The sequence below is a fragment of the Dendrobates tinctorius genome, unplaced genomic scaffold (assembly GCF_039654945.1).
Source record: "Dendrobates tinctorius isolate UK_male_01 unplaced genomic scaffold, ASM3965494v1 ptg000134l, whole genome shotgun sequence".
Lineage (NCBI taxonomy): Eukaryota > Metazoa > Chordata > Amphibia > Anura > Dendrobatidae > Dendrobates > Dendrobates tinctorius.
Window position 1 is genome coordinate 5,803,676 of NW_027361802.1, and position 23,248 is coordinate 5,826,923.

The 23,248-nt window shown below is 40.9% G+C and overlaps 1 protein-coding gene across 2 annotated transcripts in view; it reads right to left on the minus strand.

Moving 5' to 3' along the window:
- The window catches only part of ELAVL2 (ELAV like RNA binding protein 2), a 425,680-nt gene extending 416,843 nt beyond the window's left edge, over positions 1 to 8,837 (minus strand). The window contains exon 1 of one of the 2 annotated variants that reach the window (XM_073543696.1): positions 8,738 to 8,837. The gene's annotated coding sequence lies outside the window, so the exon portion shown is untranslated. The remainder of the gene's footprint in view (positions 1 to 8,737) is intronic. The other variant, XM_073543693.1, reaches the window with a different exon arrangement.
- Between the last annotated feature and the right edge of the window lie 14,411 nt (positions 8,838 to 23,248).

Consider the following 23,248-nt stretch of genomic DNA (forward strand, 5'->3'; position numbering starts at 1 on the left):
AGATGGAAATGGAGATGGAGCTGCAAAACTTGGCATCTGTACACAATGCCAAAAGTACCAATACCTGGTTTAAAACAACAGTATCACTGTGTTTGATTGGCCAGCAAACTAACCTGACCTTAACTGCATAGAGAATCTATGGGGTATTGTAAAGAGGAAGATGAGAGACACTAGACCCAGCAATGCAGACAAGCTGAAGGCTGCTATTAAAGCAACTTTAGCTTCTATAACACCTCAGCAGTGCCACAGGCTGATCGCCTCCATGCCACACCGCATTGATGCAGTAATTGATGCAAAAGGAGCCCCGAACAAGTATTGAGTGCATTTACTGAACATATATTTCAGTAGGCCAACATTTCGGGTTTTCAAATCATTTTTCAAGCTAGTGTTATAAAGTATTCTAATTTACTGAGATATTGACTGCTGGTTTTTCATTGGCTATAAGCCATAATCATCAATATTAATAGAAATAAACACTTGAAACATATCACTCTGTTTGTAATGACTCTAGATAATGAGTTTCACTTTTTGTATTGAAGAACTGAAAGAAATTAACTTTTTGATGATATTCTAATTTAGTGAGGCGCACTTGTAGAAATAAATATATAGACAGCACTGGCAAAAATTAAGAGACCACTGCACAGTTTTATAAAAATTAGCTTCTCTACATGTCTAACAGCCATTCCATTCCAGTGTCAGTTGAATTCCAACCAGAGTACACCTTATTCTACTTAATGTGCTTCTGATTAGGTGATTACCTGAACCAAATCTTATTTAACAAAGGAAAGTATTAAAAAAACACTGCTGTGGTGTTCACAATCCTCTTACAATAGGACAAGTTGGATGGCAAAACAAGAGCTAGTAATATCCCAAAAGTAATAAGAATGAAAAAATAACCTTTAACCATGCCAAAGGAATTGAAAAGAAAAGTCTTGAGTGAGGAAGAGAAGGGCTCAATTCTGGCTTTACTAGCAGAGGGATACAGTGAGCGTCATGTTGCCTCCATCCTTAAAATTTCTAAGATGGCAGTCAATTACAACAAGGACAAGCAGCAGACATTGGGGACAACAAAACTACAGACCGGCAGAGGGTGAAAACGACTCTCCACTGACTGGGATGACCGTCATCTTATTTGAATGTCACTCAGCAACTGAAGGAGGACATCAAGTGACCTACAAAAGGAATGGCAAATGGCAGCTAGGGTGAAGTGCACGGCAAGAACAGTTCGTAACCGGCTCCTAGAGGCAGGGCTCAAGTCATGTAAAGCTAGAAAAAAGCCTTTCATCAATGAGAAGCAAAGGAGAGCCAGGCTGAAGTTTGCTAAAGACCATAAGGATTGGACCATAGAGGACTGGAGTAAGGTAATCTTCTCTGATGAGTCTAATTTTCAGCTTTGCCCAACACCTGGTTGTCTAATGGCTACATGGAGACCTGGAGAGGCGTACAAGCCACAGTGTCTTGCACCCACTGTGAAATTTGGTGGAGGATTGGTGATGTTCTGGGGATGCTTCAGCTAGGCTGGAATTGGGCAGGTTAATCTTTGCGAAGGACATATGAATCAAGCCGCACACAAGGTTATCCTGGAAAAAGTTGATTCCTTCTGCTCATGCAATGTTCCCCAACTCTTAGGAATGGTTTTTCCAGCAGGACAAAGTGCCATGCCATACAGCTAGGTCGATCAATGTGTGGATGAAGGACCACCACATCAAATCCCTGTCATGGCCAGCCAATCTCCAGAACTGAACCCCATTGAAAACCTCTGGAATGTAATCAAGAGGAAGATGGACATTTACAAGCCCTCAAACAAAGAATAACTGATTAAGTTTTTGTACCAGGAGTGGCATAAGGTCACCCAAAAGCAGTGTGAAAGATTGGTGGAAAGCATGCCAAGAAGCATGAAAGCTGTGTTTAAAAATCATGGTTATTCCACAAAATATTGATTTCGGAACTCTTCCTAAGTTAAAACATTAGTATTGTTGTTTCTAAATGGTTATGACCTTGTTTTTTTAGCATTATTTGAGGTTGGCAATCACAGCATTTTTTTGTTATTATGAACATTTCTCATTTTCTGAAAATAAATACAAAACTTAGTGCCTTGAAATTCGAAGACATTTTGTCAGTAGTTTATAGAATAAAAGAGCAATTTTCATTTTATTCAAAAATAAACCTATAAAGAGAAAAATCAGACAAACTCAAAATTTTGCAGTGGTCTCTTAATTTTTGCCAGAGCTGTATATGTGTGTGTATGTATGTGTATATATAGATCCAGTATATATATCTATATATACTAGCTGTTTCCAGCCAGCTAACGCTCGGCACACTCATTGCTATCTAATTAACACTGCTGGTGATTAAACTAAAGTAAATAATGACAATATTCAATAGCGCTTATACAGGTGGTAAATTAAATTAAAATGAAGTTAATAACAATAATAATCATTAAAAATCTGAATAATACTAATGATACATTTTATTCACAGTGTAAAACAAACTGGATTCAGTAAGATGTGCGTTTTTTATTCATTCCAGCATCTAAACAAATTTCATAACGAAACATAAATTAAGTTAAAATTTATCTGTAAACACAAATAAATGTATAGTCATTTTTGTCATTTTCAAAGATCTTTCCTTGACTTCTACCAGGTACAATTTGAACTGAAAGACCATTACAACTTGTTACTCTAGAGAATGCAGTGTATAATTGACCATGTGTGAATACAGGATCAGGTAGGAGAACGTCAATCTAATCGAATGTGGTGATGTGGTGGGGGGCGGGATTATGTGTGGTGATGTGGTGGGGGGCGGGACTATGTGTGGTAATGTGGTGGGGGGCGGGATTATGTGTGGTGATGTGGTGGGGGGCGGGACTATGTGTGGTGATGTGGTGGGGGCAGGACTATGTGTGGTGATGTGGTGGGGGGCAGGATTATGTGTGGTGATGTGGTGGGGGGCGGGATTATGTGTGGTGATGTGGTGGGGGGCGGGATTGTGTGTGGTGATGTGGTGGGGGGCGGGATTATGTGTGGTGATGTGGGGGGGCGGGATTATGTGTGGTGATGTGGTGGGGGCGGGATTATGTGTGGTGATGTGGTGGGGGGGCGGGATTATGTGTGGTGATGTGGGGGGCTGGGATTATGTGTGGTGATGTGGTGGGGGGCAGGATTATGTGTGGTATTGAGGTGGGGGTGGGATTATGTGTGGTGATGTGGTAGGGGGCGGGATTATGTGTGGTGGGGGGCGGGATTGTGTGTCGTGATGTGATGTGGGGGCCGGATTGTGTGTGGGAATGTGGTGGGGGCGGGATTGTGTGTGGTAATGTGGTGGGGGGCGGGATTGTGTGTGGTAATGGGGTGGGGGGCGGGATTATGTGTGGTGATATGGTGGGGGGTGGAGCTACTGTGCAGGGGCGGGATTAGCGAGTAATCACGATGCCTCTTATATATATATAGATATATACATATTGTGGTAGATCGACTGTTCATGGAGATAGACACGGGAACACTGTCTCTTTACGATCTTCACTGGTTTTTTATATATGCGGCATAAGCCATGATGAAGTAAAAATAAACATGGCCCTTTGGGTAAAAACAGTATAATAAATAAAGTGGCAACACAAAGCACAGACCTTATGGTAGTGGGGATCTGCCCGCTTAGGGTTAGCAAAAACACACATTTCAGGTTAGCACAAACACTTCTCTGGAGTTAGCCTCTCCAGACACACTGAACACTGAATGCCTCAGGAGGCCGAATATTTAAACCCCAGACCATACCCTGGGATGGAAATAAGGTGGGAAACCTCCCACCCACTCTATGGTTGTCCACAAAATCCCATCTCTTAAAATGTCTGATTAACCCCTATCAAAACATAATGTGTTGGAGCAAACTTCTGTGTTTCAAATCACTGAAGCTAATAGCCTCAGTGAAACATATCTCCCCTCCAGCACTTTGCCAGTGACTTTGTCACAATGTATACACACAGTTGTGTGAAAAAGTGTTGCCCCTTTGTGATTTCCTATTCTTTTGCATGTTTGTCTCACTTAAATGTTTCAGATCACCAAACAAATGTAACTGTTAGACAAATATAACACAACTAAACACATGATGCAGTTTTTATATGTAAGTCTTTATTATTAAGGAAAAAAGAAACCCAAACCTACAGGGCCCTGTGTGAAAAAATGATTGGCCCCTTAAACTTTATAAATGATTGGGCCATTGTTAACAGCCACAACTGCAATCATGGATTTGTGATAACAAGAAATGAGTCTTTTAGAACGCTCAGAATGCTCTGGAGAAATTTTGGCACCCTCATCTTTGTAGAATTATTTTAATTCAGCCACATTGGAGAGTTTCCAAGCATGAACCGCCTTTTTAAGGTCATGCCACATTATCTTAATCGGAATAAGGTCAGGAATTTGACTAGGCAATTCTAAAGTTTTAATTTTGTTTTTCTTAATCCATTCAGGGGTGGACTTGCTGGTGTGTTTTGGATCATTGTCCTGATGCATAACCCAAGTGCGCTTCAGCTTGAGGCCATGAACAGATGACCGGACATCCTTCTTCAGGATTTTTTGGTAGACTGCATAATTCATGCTTCCTTTTACCTCAGCAAGGCTTCCAGGTCCTGAAGCATCAAAACAGCTCCAGACTATCACACTACCACCACCGTATTTAACTATTGGTATGATGTTACTTTTTTGAAATACGGTATTACTGCTGCATTAGATGTAATGTGACAAACACCTTACAAAAAGTTCAACTTTTGTCTTGTCAGTCCGCAGAGTATTCTCCCAAAAGACTTGGGGGATCATCAAGATGTTTTCTGTTAAAACTAAGATGAGCTTTTATGCTCTTATTGCTCAGCAGTGGTTTTCATCTTGTAACTCTGCCATGCAGATGATATTTGCCCAGTGTATTTCTTATGGTGGAGTCATGAACAGTGACCTTAATTGAGGCCAGTGAGGCCTACAGTTTTTTGGATGTTGTTGTGGGGTCTTTTGTGATCTCTGCTTGTGAGTCATTAGTATGATCTTCGGGCAACTTTGGTTGGCTGGCCACTCCTGGGAAGGTTTACCACTATTCCATGTTTTTTTCCATTTGTGGATAATGTCTCTCACTGTGGTTTGATAGAATCCCAAAGATGGCTTTTTATAACCTTTTCTAGACTAATAGATATCAATCACTTTTTTCTCATTTGTTCCAGAATTTCTTTGGATTGGAACGTGATGTCTAGCTTTTCAGGATCTTTTGGTCTATTTCACTTTGTCAGGCAGGTCCTATTTAAGTAATTTCTTGATTGAGAATACAGTATATGTGGCATTAATCAGGCCTGGGAGAGGCTAGGGAATTTGAACTCAGCTTCCCAAAGATATGATAAACCACAGTTAATTTTTGCTTTAAAGGAGTAAGGGGCAATCACTTTTTCACACAGGACCCTGTAGGTTTGGATTTCTTTTTTCTTTAATAATAAAAACCTTCATTTAAAAGCTGCATTTTGAGTTTACTTGTATTGTCTTTGTCTAATATTTAAATTTGTTTTATGATCTGAAACATTTAAGTGTGACAAACATGAAAAAGAGTAGAAAATCAGTAAGGGGGCAAACACACATTTACACACGTGGTCAAAATTGTTGGTACCCCATATCTCATGACAGAAAAACTCACAATGGTGACAGAAGTAATTTTATTTTTTTTTAAATTCTGTGGACGCATGGATGAAAAGCAATGTCTGACTTTCGTTTGTTCATTTTCATAGTTTTTTTTTATTTATTAATATTATTACTTTTGTCAGATTTAAGTTATTTCTGTGATCATTGTGGGTTTTTCTGTCATTAAATAAGGGGTACCAACATTTTGGACTGAGTGTATATATCGATATATACACACTCATACATATACATATTGTTTCCATGATCAGTGATGGTTTGGGGAGCTATGTCATCTGCTGGTATAAGTACACTGTATTTTACCAAGACTAAAGTCAGCACGGCCATCTACCAGGAAATTTTAGAGCACTTCATGCTTCACTCGGCCAACAAGCTTTTTGGAGACGAAAATTTCATTCTCCAGCAGGACTTGGCACCTGTCCACACTGCCAAAAGCACCAGTACCTGGTTTACAAACAAAAGTAGCACTGTGTTTGATTGGCCAGCAAACTCAGCTGACCTTATCCCCATAGAGAATCTATAGGGTATTGTCAAGAGGAAGATGAGACCCAGACCCAACAATGCAGATGAGCTGAAGGCTGCCATCAACCTGGGCTTCCATAACACCTCAGCAGTGCCACAGGCTGATCGCCTTCATGCCACGACACATTGATGCAGTAATTGATGCAAAAGGAGCCCCAACCAAATATTGAGTGCACTTACTGAACATACATTTCAGTAGGCCAACATTTCAGATTTTAAAATCATTTTTCCAGCTGGTGTTATAAAGTATTCTAATTTACTGAGATAATAAGATTTGGGTTTTCATTGGCTGTAAGCCATAATCATCAACATTAACAGAAATAAACACTTGAAATAGATCACTCTGTTTGTAATGACTCTATATAATATATGAGTTTCACTTTTTGTATTGAAGAACTGAAATAAATTCACTTTTTGATGATATTCTAATATTGTGAGTTGCCACTGAATATATTATAGTACATTCCCTTTAGTGAACCCTCTAATACAAGCTGATGTGCAAACTGTGTCCAATTAATGCAGTTCAATATCTACAATTGCCATGTAAATCACTGATGAATTCTTTCACACCTTATGGAAAGGGATACAATAAGTTATGACATGTAGTTTGATAGGGCTGTTATTGCTGGCTGTTGTAGGTGATTCCTTACTGCATAATACCACCCATTTATTTCCTACAATTGCTCTCGTATCAAAAAGTGTTTGTTTTCTTTTTTACATGAATTACACAGAGTACTTGAAATTCTTTCATAAAGCTCAATATATTAATTTCAGTTTTGAAGACACCAGTAATGAAAGTACCAATTCAATGACAGAAAGAAGAGACAAAAAAGAATCATGACTAATGAATGCACTGTATATACTATATTAGGGATTTCTGTAACCTATTATCACGCATTGAACTAAAATACTTGCTGAACTTGGATATCCTCTTTGTGGTAAAATTAAAATCATTTCATATTTACAAGTAAAAATGTATACAAAATAAGCCATATAAGCATTAATAAAGAGTAAAGGAAGGCTATTGAATTCTCAATGTCCTTGGTTAGGGCATATTTAGCGAGGCATATATTTAATTTCACTTATATCATAATGGATTGCTGTTACAGAAAAGTAATTGTAGAAAATAAAGTTTTATGACAAACATAATACTCTGCTGAGGAATGGCAAGAGGCTTTGTCAATAAGTACAGTAGATAAAAGTAGACATTGATTGGATTGCAACGATAATGGTGAAAATGCAGATGGTTCAGTTTATACCATGTGAAGCTCAGGAGATAAAACTGCTTAATGTGTAATTGGCCATCTCTAGCTCCAGTATGTCAAAGCATTAACTCTTAGAATTCTGTAAGAGACATATTAAAACCTTCATTAAAAATGTATATACTCATTTGCAGAGCAGCCACATGATGAGCTCCATTGAGCTGAGTTTTACATGAAGGGATTTTAAATTAGGACACACATTTATTCAAAGCTGCGGCGCATGTATATACACTGACACACAACTTTACATTGCTTTGCTTGCACATTATAATATAGCTTGAGTTTTGGAATTTTAGGTATTTTTGCATATTTTGAACATTAGATTTAAAGTGATAAAAAATATGAAACAAAAATATATATCTGATTGCTAAGGATAGAAGTTGACAATTTCTCATTTTGTATGGTTAAGAGTTTAAGGTCGACTGCTTTCTGGATTCTTGTCACTTCATTTGTGATGTTTTAATATGTATTGACAGCTAGGTGGCACAACCATGGTAGCCTTCAAACAAAAAGCCTGGCACACTATCAGCCTTACAAATCCTAATGAATAGATATCGTCAAGTAACGAAGAAATTATTTTTCTACATTTGCATTACAAAAATCTGAGTTACCTATAAACTGCCTAAACCTGTAATCTGATTTTATTTATCCAAATATCACAATGTTAGAATATACCAAAGATTATGTGTTCTGTCTATAGAAAAGCAATATATAACTAATACAACATAATAATAAAAAAAAGAAACTACACAAAGTAAAGAACTGATGGAATCAGCTATTTTTACTGATTTGATGGAAAATACTTGTCAAAATGCATAAAAATTATTTTATGAGCGATACATTTATTGGCTAACTAGAAAAGTTTTATTTTTGAAGGTATCACTAATACAATACGTTTTGCCCTAAAAGTATACACTATCAAATAGGCTTTTCTACTTAGAAAAGTACTACCACTTTTAGTTTTACTGGCCTTAAAACAGGATGCATCTTAGTCACATATATTTTTAGATGCATGCTATATGACAATAAATCTCATTATATTTAATAATTACATAAAAAGTAAAACTATCAAAAAAAGACAAAAAAAGCCGCTTACTATTAAAACACATGTAACCTGCATTTTTACATTAATAGCTTGAGGAAAGTGAAATGTTTTAGCTTCAAGCAATCCTAGATTAACACATTTTCCATGAAGCTCTTCTGATGCTGTTTAATCAATGACTGTTCCCATTATCTCCCCACAGTTCAATATACAACTGGAAAACAAAAAATAAGAAAGAGCCGACTTACCATTAGATATCAAAATGCCATGCCTTATACCCTAGGTATTTCAAGCCTGCTAGTATAATGTGCCGAGGGACGAAAGAACAGTACGGCACTACTAGACATTTCTATCGAGTTTAGGACAGATCACAGAAGCAAAAATCAAGAATGAAGACATCAGATCTTACGGAAGAAAAGAACAGGGTGTGATGACATCCCCAGTACCCACTTAGCTATTGCGGAAATTACTATATTTAAATATCTAGTCCGGTGCCAAGATTTCTCTCTCGAAGCTGAAAGCATTAGGAATGAGAGAACGCCAATCTGTAAATTCATTTCTGATTCCTTTCACTTGCTAGACTGATTGATGCATTTTTGGTTCAATAGAGTTAATACATCCAAAGCATCTATTCTCCCTAGGGATATTGGAGATCTCTCAATTTACAATAGTTTATAAATCCAGCAGTCCTTACTGATTCCCTACATGTCATAATCAAGCAAGCCAGAGGCTTGAACATGGCACCGATTTCTGATGCGAGACTACTGCCAGCCATCTGCCACCAAGTTTCTTCCTTATTAACTTCCTCTGCGGTTTATTTGCCTTGTGGCAGCTCGTAGATTTCTTTTTCATCTGTTCTAAACCAATATTTTGAAATGTTTTACATGACAATAAACAATTTTCCATTATGCAAAGATTTCAAAATATTAGACCATACTATAAAATGTAATTTATAAAAAATGCTAACTACTATGAATTTCATAATTATTTAGTTTTTCAGATCAACATGACATTGTATGAAATTTTCTAATTACTGGCCATAACCAATCTATCATTTCAGTTTATCACCTTTGCTAAAAAAAACAGCTAGCTTTTTCTTTTACAGAAAATATTGCAATCTCTTTGATTTTTAATCATTGCGGTTTATGGGTGGCAGAAAGAAAAATTGAAGGAATTTGTGTTCATACTTGTATTTGTTCTTGTCAATTAGGTTTTTGTTGCTTTTCCACGACAAGTATTGTTGCTGCTTTGTTTTATCAAAGAAAAAGAAAATACTTGTTGGAAGCTAGTCAGGCTCGTCAAAAATCACACAGGTCAAAAATTGGATCATAAAGGATTATGATGGATCTTGACTGCTAAATCATTTTCATCTTGGCGACTTTAAAGGCAGAACAGAGTCAGCTTTGATCCACTGAAAAATACACTGGAAAAACTTGCAAATGTGGATAATCCCTCAACACTGACAAAAATGCATGTTAAGTCAAGTATCCCTGTAGAAAAATAAGGATTATTTCAGATTTGCCAAAGGGCACAGTATTTTTGTAGGACAGACAAATACAGCCCTGCCAAACTGCACTTATTTTACCGTAAATTGCTGCAATTTCAAGGTGGGCGTAATAGTCAGGTGTTCACCTACCTTTGGCCATGTACTGTATTTATGTATGGTTTCTCAAAGTGAATACTGGACACCATAGTTCAAAAGTATTTTGGTGATTTTTCATAAACTTTCAAAGGAAAGAAAATGCTTTAAAACATAAAAATAGGCATTACTTATACGAATATGAATCATCTGCCGTTTAAATGGGTTTTGCACTTTAAGTAAAGTAGACCCCAAGCGATTTTATATATATAATATAACACAGAGAACTGGTACTCACCCTCCTTGGCTACAGCGCTAGTACTGTGCTGCTGCTCTCTGTGTATTGGCTGCAGCGGTGATGCGATGTTGACAACTCATATTACCATTGAAACCAATCCCTGAGCCACCTTGTGTCGTCAACAACAGCAGGGGCGGTGAGCTGAGCCATTGGCTGCAGTGGTGATGTGTGCTGTTAACATGATGTCATTCCTGCAGTCAAAACACAGAGAGAAGAGCCCTTGCGAAGTACGGTGTTGGTAGCGGGTGAGTACCTGCTTTGTTTTTTGTACTAAATAAAATCATTTGGAGTCCATTTTTTCTTAAATTGGAACATCCTTTTAATAACTGATGACTTAGTTATTTCAGAAGGTCTTGCGATTATGATCCATCGTTCACGTGACTGCTCTATCCATTTTTCCTAAACATGATGCAAGACGCTTCACATGTGTTGTGTGTACGACAAATTGTAGACAATGTGAGAAAATAAAATGACATTACCACATACATACATGTATAGTCTATTGAAAATAGTATTCCATTCTTAAATAGTATAAGAAATTTCAATCATGTTTCTACACACAAGTAATTAGACCTTGCTGCAGTTGATGAGCTAGACAACAACTCTCTGACGTCATACAAATGCCTCTTAACCATTTAATGCTCTAAGACGTATATATCCATCATGAGTGCTGAATGAATACTCCATGACAGATATATCCTTTTATCTTGATCCCTATAGTTTAACTACTTAGGTGTTGCAGTAATAAAGTCTGCGACACTAAAGTTAGACACAATAGGAAACTTCCTCTGACAGTCCAACTCATCCCCCCAAGTCCCATTCATTTGTGTGTTGATTCTGTGTCATGGTAGTTATTAGTCCTAAATATGGACCCCATGGCTGACATTCTGGTCCTTCTATTAGACTAAGACAGAGTCTGGGCTTAATAGAATGTCTGTCAGAGTTTTGATTACTTAAGTATTGCAGTTTATTATATGAGAGATGAAGATCATTAAAGTTCAAGTACTCAAGTGTGCCTAAACTAAAATAAAAACAAAGTTTAAAATTGGTTTAAAAAAATTTAAATGTAAAATAAAAACAAAAACAGCATTTTTTCCCCCCCTTTACCTATTTTTTATATATAACAAAATAAAACAATAATTCTTAATGAGTATTGCCAACTTTGTAATAATTCCAACTATAAAAATGTCACATATGCAGAGCAGCCCAGAAAAACAAAAAAAAGACAAAAGTTCTGTATTTTATTTATGTGCCTCATAAATACTGGAATATAAAACTATTATAAATCACATGTACCCCATAATGTACCAATGAATATGTCAACTTTATACAACGTCATAAAGCCCAAATAATGGAAAAGTAAAAATGTTATGCCTCTAAGAATGTGGACACACAAAAACAATTAGCTCTTTTAAAAAACATGTTACGCAAAAGTAGAATAACTTAAAATAAAAATCAATATAAATTTATATTGAAACCCAACCTGTAGTGTTCCCATTTCCAAATATTAGTGGCAGACACCAACAAAGTGGCATCAATTCCACCAGAGTACAAATAATATAATAAGGACCGACACGTCTTCCACTACATCCATTCCAGCGGATGGACACCCAACCATCAGTGTTCACATTTCCAACAATTAGTCGCAGACACCAACAAAGTGGCATCAATTTCACCCCTGTAGAAAATAGGGACCGACAGTTCTTCCACTAAACCCAATACAGCAGATAGACACCCAAACAGGAGTGCTCATGCTCACATTTCCAAAAAATAGTGACACCAGCAAAGTGGCATCAATATAAATGTATTATCACCATAATAAATCTCATCCATAGTTATAGGATAACATTAACCTGTCACTTATCCTGCTTGGTTAAAACTTAGAAAATTATGTTTTTGTCCATTTTCTCAGAAACAAAATAATAAAAACTTTTTCAACACCTTCTAATCCCAAATGATACCATATAAAAACTTGTTCTGCAAAAACAAGCCATTTTATGCTATGTTAACTGAAAAATTAAACATTTATGGTTCATGGAGCATAGTGATAAAATAAATTGCTTTGTCATTTAGGTCCAAAATAGATTAGTGGTTAAAAAATGAATATATTAAGGCTTAACTGCCTTGAGGAAAAAAGACTTCTATCAGTCACAGAAGGTACATTTCACATGTACAATGTCATGCCTTCAGCATTAGGCTTCTTTGTTGAGCTTGTTTGCAGTACATAGGCTTCATTTAGTGGCTGAATTTACTTATTGGTATTAGCTTTTTGTCCCTCTGCTCTTCCTGTCTCTTGCTCTGTAGTGGTGCATTTTGGGAAGAAGCTCATTACCTCACAGACTGGTGTTCAGAGGACATCCACCATTTTATTCCCCTTCATGTAAGAATTGCTGGTAAGAAGGATTACAAGGTACTTGTTTTCAGCCACCAAATACCTAAGACTCCCACCCCTGCATTAGTCAGATGCACTTATAAGACAGGATAGCAGGCTGGTTTAATACATGTTGTGTATAAACTGTTCAGTATTTGCCTCATGTATTTCTGTGTTACTGGTATACATGTACTGGTACCTTGTTATTTCATTGCTCCTACTTTCTCCAAATGTATGTACTCATTTTGAATAAAATGCTCAGATTGCAAGATACAGTCTTCTTGGACTATAGTAGATTGGTTCAGCTGCCTTTCAGACTACGCACAAAACTCAGGGTAATGTGTACCAAGGACAGAACATTTGAAATTTTACTTTTGGGCAAAAATACCTTTAAGATACCTTCCTTGAGGAGTCTAGCTTCCAAACTTGTGTCACTTGTATAGGTTCTTCACTGTTTAGGCACATCAGAGGCTCTCCAAATGAGACATGACACTGGCAGACCATTACATCAAAGTCAGCGTTCCAAAACATCACTCCTTTTCTGAGACCCACTGTGAGCCCAAACAGTGGTATACCCCTACATTTGGGGTATCGGCATACTCAGGAGAAATTGCACAACAAATTGTATGGTGCAATGTTTCCTGTTAGCCTTGTGAAAATGCAAAATTTGGGCTAAAAACATTTTTTTTTGGGGGGAAATGTTATTTCTTTTATTTTCACGGCTCAACTTCTATGAAGCCCCTGGGGGTTCAAGGTGCTCACCACACATATAGATAACTTCTCTGAGTGCTCTAGTTTTCAAAATGTTGTCATTTGTGGGGGTTTCTACTGTTTAAGCACATCAGGGACTCTCCAAATGCGTCTGCAAATTATTCAAGAAAATTTTCACTTCTAAAAGTCAAATTGCGCTCCTTCCCTTTCGAACCAGCCATATGCCCAAACAGTGGTTTTCATCCACATATTAGGGTATCGGTATGCTCAGGAGAAATTGCACAATAAATTTTGGGGTCAACTTTTTCCTGTTACCCTTGCAAAAATAAAAAAATGGGGTCTAAATTAACATATTTGTGACAAAAAGTTAAGTCTAAATGTTTCCTTCCACATGCCAAAAATTCCTGTGAAGCAACTCAAGAGTTAATAAACTTCTTGAATGTGGTTTTGAGCACCTTGAGGGCACCTTGCTACAGGCAACACACATGAAGGAAACCCAACCAGGAGTCTGCACATTTCCAAAAATTAGTGGCAGTGTCATGACTCTGGATGGGATGGTTCTGTCTCTGTCCTGGTCAGGTCAGGGTTAATGCTAGTTCACCTCTCTTTGGTTCTGGGGCGGCTATGTAATGCTGGGTGTTACTGGGTCTGGTGTCGGTGATACTTCCATTGTACTCAGCTAGTGTGGTTGAACCAGGTTAGGTTAGGTTCACACTTGCGTTTGAATCCACAGAGTATCATCCGCATTCTCAAACGCATGCAAAAACACATGCAAATGCATGTTTACGCAGCGTTTTTTATCCGCATCATCTTACGCATGACGGCAAAAGAACGCAGCATTTACATGTGTGTGTATGTGTTTGCGTTTTTTATGCGCATGCGTTAGAAATTTCCAATTTTTTCCAGTAGCTTTTCCTTGACATCAAACACCCACTAGGCATGTCTCATGGGATTTCTATATACAAGTATATACAGTAGACACACTGCACTGAAGAAATCCTCATCTTTGGCTGCCGTTTCTAGCTGCAAGATGGCCGGTGGACACCGCATCTGGAGGCACGTTTGCCCCTCTCTTATATATTGACAAGCTCATTACCTTAGAGAGATCATTCTCCTCAATGCCTAAAGCACCATCGTCCTTTCTGATAGATGCCTATAAGCTCTACACAATCTATATACCACACATAACTGAAGAAGGTCACATTGACCGAAACGTCTTTTTTCGTGTACTACAATAAACCGCCTTACAAATACCTTTAAGTTGAGTGCTAGGTTCATATTTGTTGCAAGATGGACCTTGACCTGGACAGCTTCCTAGAAGATCTGGATTTACAATTGAAGTTGGCTGCTGCCTTTGCTTTTGCTTGTCAAGAACAGAGAAGAAGAGAAAGACTGAGAAGACGTCGTCATTGCTATTGCCAACACCCCATCCTTGAACTCCGAGAGAGCCGTTGAGCCTACCACTCTTTGTACACATAGCTGCAGCAAAACCTGGAGAAGTTTTTTGACTACACGAGGATTTCGCAACAGAGCTTCCATGAATTGCTGCTACGTGTCCAAGGATTCATCGCCAGGCAGGACACACAGCTCCGTCGAGCAATTCCTGCTGAGGAACGTCTCTTGGTCACCCTGAGGTATGTAGTGTTGAAAAAGAAACTCCTGTCACAAATTACCCTATCCCTAACCCTATCCCTGTACTGATTTTTTTCTTCATTTTCTTTTCTGCATATTCCTGGCTACTGGAGAGACTTTGTCCTTGTTACATTTCCAATTCCGGATTGGAGTATCCACCCTTTCTGGGATTATTGTAGACACTTGTAATGCTTTATGTAACGGTCACCGTGTGACTGGACACACCGCCTCCAGCAGGGCGAATTTATGACACACGCGACCCTGGATACACCGCCTCCATTAGGGTGAATTTAAATAATAAGACGTGCAGCCGGATACACCGCCTCCAGCAGGCGAATTTCAGAAATACACGTGAAGCCGGATACACCGCTTCCAGCAGGGCGAATTTAAATAATAAGGGGAAACACCAGGGAAACAATTACAATGGTGGGCCCTCTGATAGGGAATGGGAATCTCTAACAGGTGTGATTCCTCTGGCTTAACTTGTAGTCCCATTGGACGATGCCTGCACAGACCCCCCCGCAGCCTGCACAGACCCCCGGACAGTCGGTACAGACCACCGGCAGGCCGGCACAGCCCCCCGGCAGTCCGCACAGACCCCCGGGAAGTCAGGACAGACCCCCGGCAGTCCGCACAGACCCCCAGGCAGTCGGCACCGACCCCCGGCAGACCGGCACAGACCCCGGCAGACCGGCACAGACCCCCGGCAGGCCGGTACAGACCCCCGGCAGGCCGGTACAGACCCCCGGGCCGTCGGCATAGACCCCCCGGAAGGTCCGAACTGACGGCGCATCATGATGCGCACAGACCGCGCATCATGATGACATCATTTCGGCAGCCAATCAGGGCCACAACAGTGGCTCATTGATTATGGGAACTTTCGATTCCGATATCCGATATTGAAAAAATATCGGTACTCGGTATCGGAATTCCGATACAGCGAATATCGTCCGATACCCGATATTTGCAGTATCGAAATGCTCAACACTACCTGACACCACCGAAGTGGCATCAAGTATAGAAATAGCATAATAGGGTCCGACATGTCTTCCACTACAGCCAACCCAGCAGATTTAGACCCAACCAGGAGTGTTCACATTTCCAACATTTAGTGGCAGACACCAACAAAATGGCATCAATTTTATGAAAGTAGAAATAGTATAATAGGGAACAATACGTTTTCCACTACAGCCAACGCAGCAGATGGAGACCCAACCAGGGCTGTTCACATTTCTGCAAATTAGTGTTAACATCAGCAGCAACAGCAGGCACGGATGCCCCAATAAAGATTTCACAGACTGCAATTATGCAAGATCAATGCAGCACATTAAAAACTACATCGCCTAGTCTGTACAGTCTGCGATTGGGATGCAAAAGTCCTTGGAGATCCATGACTTGTTCATCTTGGTGAAAGTTAGGCGGTCTACACTTTAAGGGAACAGCTGGCTGTGCTTATCCATCAGGACAGCACCAGCAGCACTGAAGACACATTCTGAGAGAACGCTGGCTGATGGGCAAGATAAAACCTCCAAGGCGTGAGAGGCGAGCCTAGGCCACTCATCGATTGTTGAAGAGCAAAATGTGAAAGGGTCCAATCCCTCCCTGATGGTACTGATACTGAGTTCTAGATACTCCTGCACCATCCTCTCCATTCCTTCACCACGTGTCAGACTTGGACTCTGTTGTGCTGGTGCATGAGCTGGTCTAAAAAATGTGTCAAAGGACTCACAGAAAATGTCTCTACCATTTACTATACTGCTGCTGTTGCTGCTGCTGCTGATGTTTTGGCATTGACAAACTGACGTGCTGGATGTTGGAAGTCTAGAGCTGCGATGCACACTGTACGCCTCACTGCTGTCTTGGGGAAAACATCTTTTAAGGTTGTGTAAAAGCGTGTTTCAATACTCCAGCATTTGCGGGTCCCTTTCCAATGCGGGAAGCATCTGGCAAAATTTACTTATAATGTGAATCTAACAGGGATTTTTTTTTTGTGGATGAGGCTTGTATAACATAGACTAGGGTAGTTTTCCGTCTATGAGACGCACTTTTTTCCTCCGAAAATGGGGCATGTGTCTTATAATTTGGATTTACCTGTTCTGGCTGTGGTGGGGAGATGGAAAAGCGACAGCGGCGGAGCAGTGGGCCACAGGAGGCAGGAGCTTGCGGCTGCAGCATATCCTGTGTCCGCTGCTAAAGAGAAATGAATATTCACTGCCTTCCACGCCCAGGTTGTGGGCGTGGAGGGCAGTGTATATTCATTGCTTTTTAATAGCGTACACACTGGTAGCCTTAGCGGCCGGCTTCCTGCAGCTGCGAGTACCTCAGATAAGCGCTAGAACGGAGGCCACACTACCTATCTGCAGAGAGAGAATTCCAAATTTGCTTCCAGGCTGACCAACTCCTTCTCCATCTGTACTCTGGGTCCTGGACGGCACTTACCAAGTACAGGTAAAGGAACTGCACGACTATGTCTGTCATATTTCTCCTGCGCCTGGCGCACGGCTCTGCTACATCCTGCACTGCACACCATCTACCAACTCTTTCATCTGCCCTGCGACTACAGCCCTACCTGTGCAGGGCTTCTACATCTTAGCTGCACCACAACATCTGTCCCAGAGAAGCGACACTGCAGCGCGGGTCAATCTGATCAGAAACCACTGGTGGCGTCACGTATCATTCACCTATAAACGTTATTCACCCCTTTGCATGGACGCCCAGGGCCATGTAACGGGTCATCACCACCAACGTGACACATCCCTCTGAGACACTGGCCCAATACCGATTAACCCCACTGCCCTGGCTGGCCACCCACACTCCATGTCAGATTCATCTTGGACTGGGGAATTCACGATTTGACTTGATAACCCAGGCATGGTATGATAGAAAGAGCTGCATGGACTAATGTGAAGTGTGGCCTGCTGCATCATTCACTTTTGGTGGGGGTGAAGGACACAAGGAAAGGGGTTCTTCCTGACCAGGAGCCAGCACTTGACGACTCAGTGCTTGCATTTTTTGAAACTTCAGAAGAGGAGGGCATATTTGCTGGAGTCTGTTTCGGCAATGTAAGCCAAAACCAGTTCCTGATGCTCCAGCTTTAAAAGCCGTTAACCTACTCCCAGACCTACTCCCTTCCAGGCGTTCCAGAGCCAGACCATGACGCAGGCTCAACACCTCCTGCCTTAGATGCTATTGTGCTTTTGCCATTACCAGCAGATGCACCACCACCATCAGCACCAGCTGGCCCCCCACGCCCATGTCTGCGGCCTCTTCCACCAAACTTCAAAATGTTGCAGAACATGAACCCAAAATAACATCAGATATATGGTACTGTATCAGAAGCATACAGCTCTATACAGTCAAAGGATGATTGCCAATCTCCCTATATATACCATCAGTCACACAGAGACGCTCACAGTCTCAGTATGGATTAGACAAGAATATAAAAAGTAGAAAAAGTATACAGTATCATCAGATAGCAGGTATATATAGTATATTTTAAACATTCTAAATCTCCGTAGATATTTCAGGAGGCAGACACAGACGCTCTCAGGCTCAGTATGGATTACAACACAATAAAAAAAGCCGTAAAACAGTAATGGATCTGAAGAGTACAGCTGTACACAGTGTAGGGGTCATTGTTGTCAATCTCAGTATTTATTTCCACAGTCAGAAAATAACTCTCACTTGGTCAGTTTGGATTAGACCAGAATATAAAAAGCAGTAAATGGGTAATGTATCACAAGTGTAGAGCTGTATACACTAGTGTTGGGGTAATTTTTAAATGTACATCTAAATTGCAGGAGTAACCCACAGACTGTCACACGCTCAGGATGGATCACACCACAATATAACAAGAAGATCCGCAAGAAATATACACACATGTGGGACTATGTTCCAGGTGTCAATGATACACTTAGAGTGGTGGGTGGAGAAGGACTTCCTGGCAGAAAGGGTACAGTATCACCAGATACCAGGTATATATAGCATAGTTTAAACATTAAAAATGTACGTCTATATATCAGGAGTAGTGTTGAGCCACCCCGCTAGTGTTCCATTTAGTTTTGGTTCATCGAACACGAGGCAAGTTCGTCGAATGTTTGTCGAACGTTCGACGAACAACGTCGAACACCATTGAAAACAATGGCAGGCAAACACAAACACATACAAACACAGAAAACAATTACAAAACACCTTAAAAGGTGTCCCAAGGCAGACAAAATGCTCAGAATACAAAAATAACATATGGAAAATGGCAACTACCTATAGAAAAGAGGTGGAGGAGTAAAAGGAGGAGGAGGAGACACAGATATAGGCATGTCATGCCCTTATGAAGTCAAGAAAGGCTGGAATAAAAATGTAAAATACCAAAAAACAGTAAAAATCTGAAATCGAAGACGATCATATACCGTCGGACTTCCCACCATAAATTAGGCCAACTGCTGATTGGACAGCGTTATTCCCACGAACCTCCGAACAGCTTCCATGAAGGCAAAGTGTTTGGTTTCCGGGGGCAGTATGGTTACAAAGCTGAACCTTAAAGGAATGTCCAGAAGGGCACCACCAGGAGTGAAGCCTGCAGCTTAATTTGACTCCACCCGGGAAACCTCAACCATGCCAGCTACAGAAAAGATTGACAGATTGCAAGCTTTGTTGACTCTGTGGGTGGTGGTGGATGTCCATTTTTAGTTGTGCTAGCGATTTGTCAGCTTAATTCCGTTAACGAACGAGACTCCGGCATGCCCCAGCGGTACGCGTCAAGTTTACTAGAGGGACACGCGAGGCTCTGGCACGCGAGATCGATCAATAACAGGTCTGTCATGCCCTTACATGTCCGGGGCTGCATGCGCGCTACACTGAAAGGTCCAGCATGTGTCGCTTACAGGTGCAGATAACCCGCTGAACACCGTTGTGATGGGGATCTGGGATTACAATTCTTCCCCGCGAACGTTCTCTCCTGGTTTTCCTCCTATCTCTCTGACCGCTCCTTTACTGTATCTTTTGCTGGCTCCTCGTCCTCTCATCTTCCCCTTACTGTTGGGGTTCCTCAAGGATCGGTTCTAGGCCCCCTCCTCTTCTCCTTGTACACTGCCCCTATTGGTCAAGCAATCAGTAGATTTGGTTTCCAGTACCATCTCTATGCTGATGACACCCAATTATACGCTTCTTCTCCTGACATCACACCAGCCTTTCTAGAAAACACCGGCGATTGTCTAAACGCTGTGTCTAACATCATGTCCTCACTATATCTGAAACTGAACCTGTCATAGACTGAACTCCTTGTGTTTCCTCCCTCAACTAATGCACCTATACCTGACACTGCCATTTCCGTGTGTGGTTCCACTATTACTCCCCAGCAACATGCCCGCTGACTTGGGATCATACTTGACTCCGAGCTTTCATTCACCCCCCACATCCAATCACTGGCTCACTCTTGTTATCTGCATCTCAAAAACATTTCTAGAATTCGACCTTTTCTTACCTTTGACTCTGCAAAAATTCTTACTGTTTCTCTTATTCATTCTCGTCTGGACTACAGTAACTCTCTTCTAGTCAGTCTCCCTCTTACCAAACTTTCTCCCCTCCAATCTGTCTTGAATGCTGCAGCCAGGATCATATTCCTCGCCAATCATTACATCGATGCCTCTACCTTGTGCCAGTCCTTACACTGGCTACCCATCCACTCCAGAATCCGGTACAAACTTTTTACCCTCACCCACAAAGCACTCCATGGCTCAGCACCACCCTACATCTCCACCCTTGTTTCAGTCTACCACCCTACCCGCGCCCTCCGTTCTGCTGATGACCTGAGGTTAGCATCCTCGATAATCAGAACCTCCCACTCCCGTCTCCAAGACTATACACGTGCTGCGCCAATTCTTTGGAATGCTCTTCCCAGGTCAATACGAGTAGTCCTCAATCCCTACAATTTTAAGCGTGCCCTGAAAACTCATTTATTCAGACTGGCCTACCGCCTCAACACATTAACCTAACTATTCCTGTGTGGCACAGTCAAAAGTTTTACCATAACCAGGTTCCCCATATCATGTTCCCACATGCTTTATGCATCTATTAGCCCTCTGTGTCCGTACTGTTACACATTTAACATTATGGCTGGTCCAAACAATTAGGGCAATTGTTACCACCCACCTTTCGTGTCTCCCCTTTTTCCCTCATAGATTGTAAGCTTGCGAGCAGGGCCCTCATTCCTCTTGGTATCTGTTATGATCTATGTGATTATTGTTATGCTGTAATGTCTATCGTCTGTACAAGTCCCCTCTGAAATGTAAAGTGCTGCGGAATATGTCCGCGCTATAGAAATAAAATGCATTATTATTATTAATTTATTATAAACAGGCGGCATAGCTTGGTTCACTGGTGGGCTCCTCTGCTGAGTAGCAGACAGTGCTACAAGGCCCAAAAGGATTTTCTGGACAAGATGCGGTAAAAAATAATTAGAAACACATACGGTGTATCTACTTGACAGGTGTACTACACCGCTTGCTACCACACACCGCTACTATGAAACAGTCTATTAACATTGAAAACCATTATTAATGTGAAAATGATGTTACGCTTTTGGTGAACGAACCTTTCTCGAATGGAATCTCGAACAGCCGAATTTTAAGCAAAGTGTTCGAGTTCAACGAACGGCTCGAAGACCGCCCAAAACAGCTGGAATTTTAACTTGGCGAACAGGTCGACTCGAACACCGCTCATCTCTAATCAGGAGGCAGACTCAAATGTTCTCAGGCCCAGTATGAATTCGACAAGATTGCAGAAAGTTGAGAAAGGGTACAGTATCACCCGATAACAGGTATATATGTAACATAGTTTACACATGAAAAACCTATGTCTATATATCAGGAGGCAGACTAAGAGGGTCTCAGGCCCAGTATGGATTTAACGTGATTGTACAAAGTTGAGAGAGGGTACTGTATCACCGGAAAACAGGTATATATAGCATAGTTTAAAAATTAAAAACCTATGTCTATATATCAGGAGGCAGACTTAGACGGTCTCAGGCCCAGTATGGATTCGACATGATTGTAGAAAGTTGAGAAAGGGTGCAGTATCACTGGATAGCAGGTATATATAGCATAGTTTAAACATTAAAAATCTCTGTGTATATTTCCGGAGTCCGACAAAGACACTCACAGCCTCAGTATGGATTAGCCAAGAATCTAAAAAGTGGAAAAAGGGTTATGTATTCGAAGCATACACCAGTATACACTGTTGGGGTATTTTTCAATCTTCATATATTTTTCAGTCTCAGTAAGACAGTCCAGACTCTCCGCAAGAGGAAACGAGATGGATACAAGTACAGACGGAAAGACGACTGATTGCAGAAATTTTAGAATTACTAATCATGGTAAAAACTCCCAGGAGAATTCTCAGAGGCGATGCTGACCCTCAATTACTTTGTCTGTGGAGACAGCGAAACCAGTTCTTGTGAAGAAAGGTTTGCTGTATAGCAGTACCGTGGAACGCATCACCGTTACTCATCTCCATCAAATTGTGATCACAGGGAGAGATGTAGACATTGTCCTCACTGCCTAACATGATCTGTCAGGTAACTTTGGAGCGCAAAAGACACAAGCCACAGGCCGTAGGCGATTCTATTGGATTGGCATGAGAGGACACATTTAAAAATGTGGGCAGGAATGTCACATGTCTGTGAGTCGGAAAACCGTGAAACATGATGATAAACCACCACTGCATCTCATTGTGAGTCGACGTCCATAACAAATGGAAGCCATTGATCATCTGAAGATAGTGCCCAACAGGACAGGGCATAGCTACGTCTTAACCATCATCTATCATTTCACCAAATTTGTATTGGCAGTTCCAGTGAAGTATTTAACAGGCCAGACTACACAGTGGAGGAGAAGGGAGAGGTAAGTATTGCAAGTGCTAGTGCCCTGAGCAAGCAGGGGGGCCCACTCGTGGGCGGCGGTACTGGCAAAGGGCCCCTCATAGTACGCCGGTGTGTCTGATGGCGGGTGTGTACCCCCACCGTCAGAGACACTTGATTCTACTATGAGGGACCTTGTGCCAGTGCCGTTGCCAAAGAGTGTGCCCAGCCACCTGTCCAGGGCAACGGCACTCGCACGGGTGCATGTGCCAGGTGTTGACCCCGGCCCTGTGGGGGGAGGCAGCCCAGTTAGGGA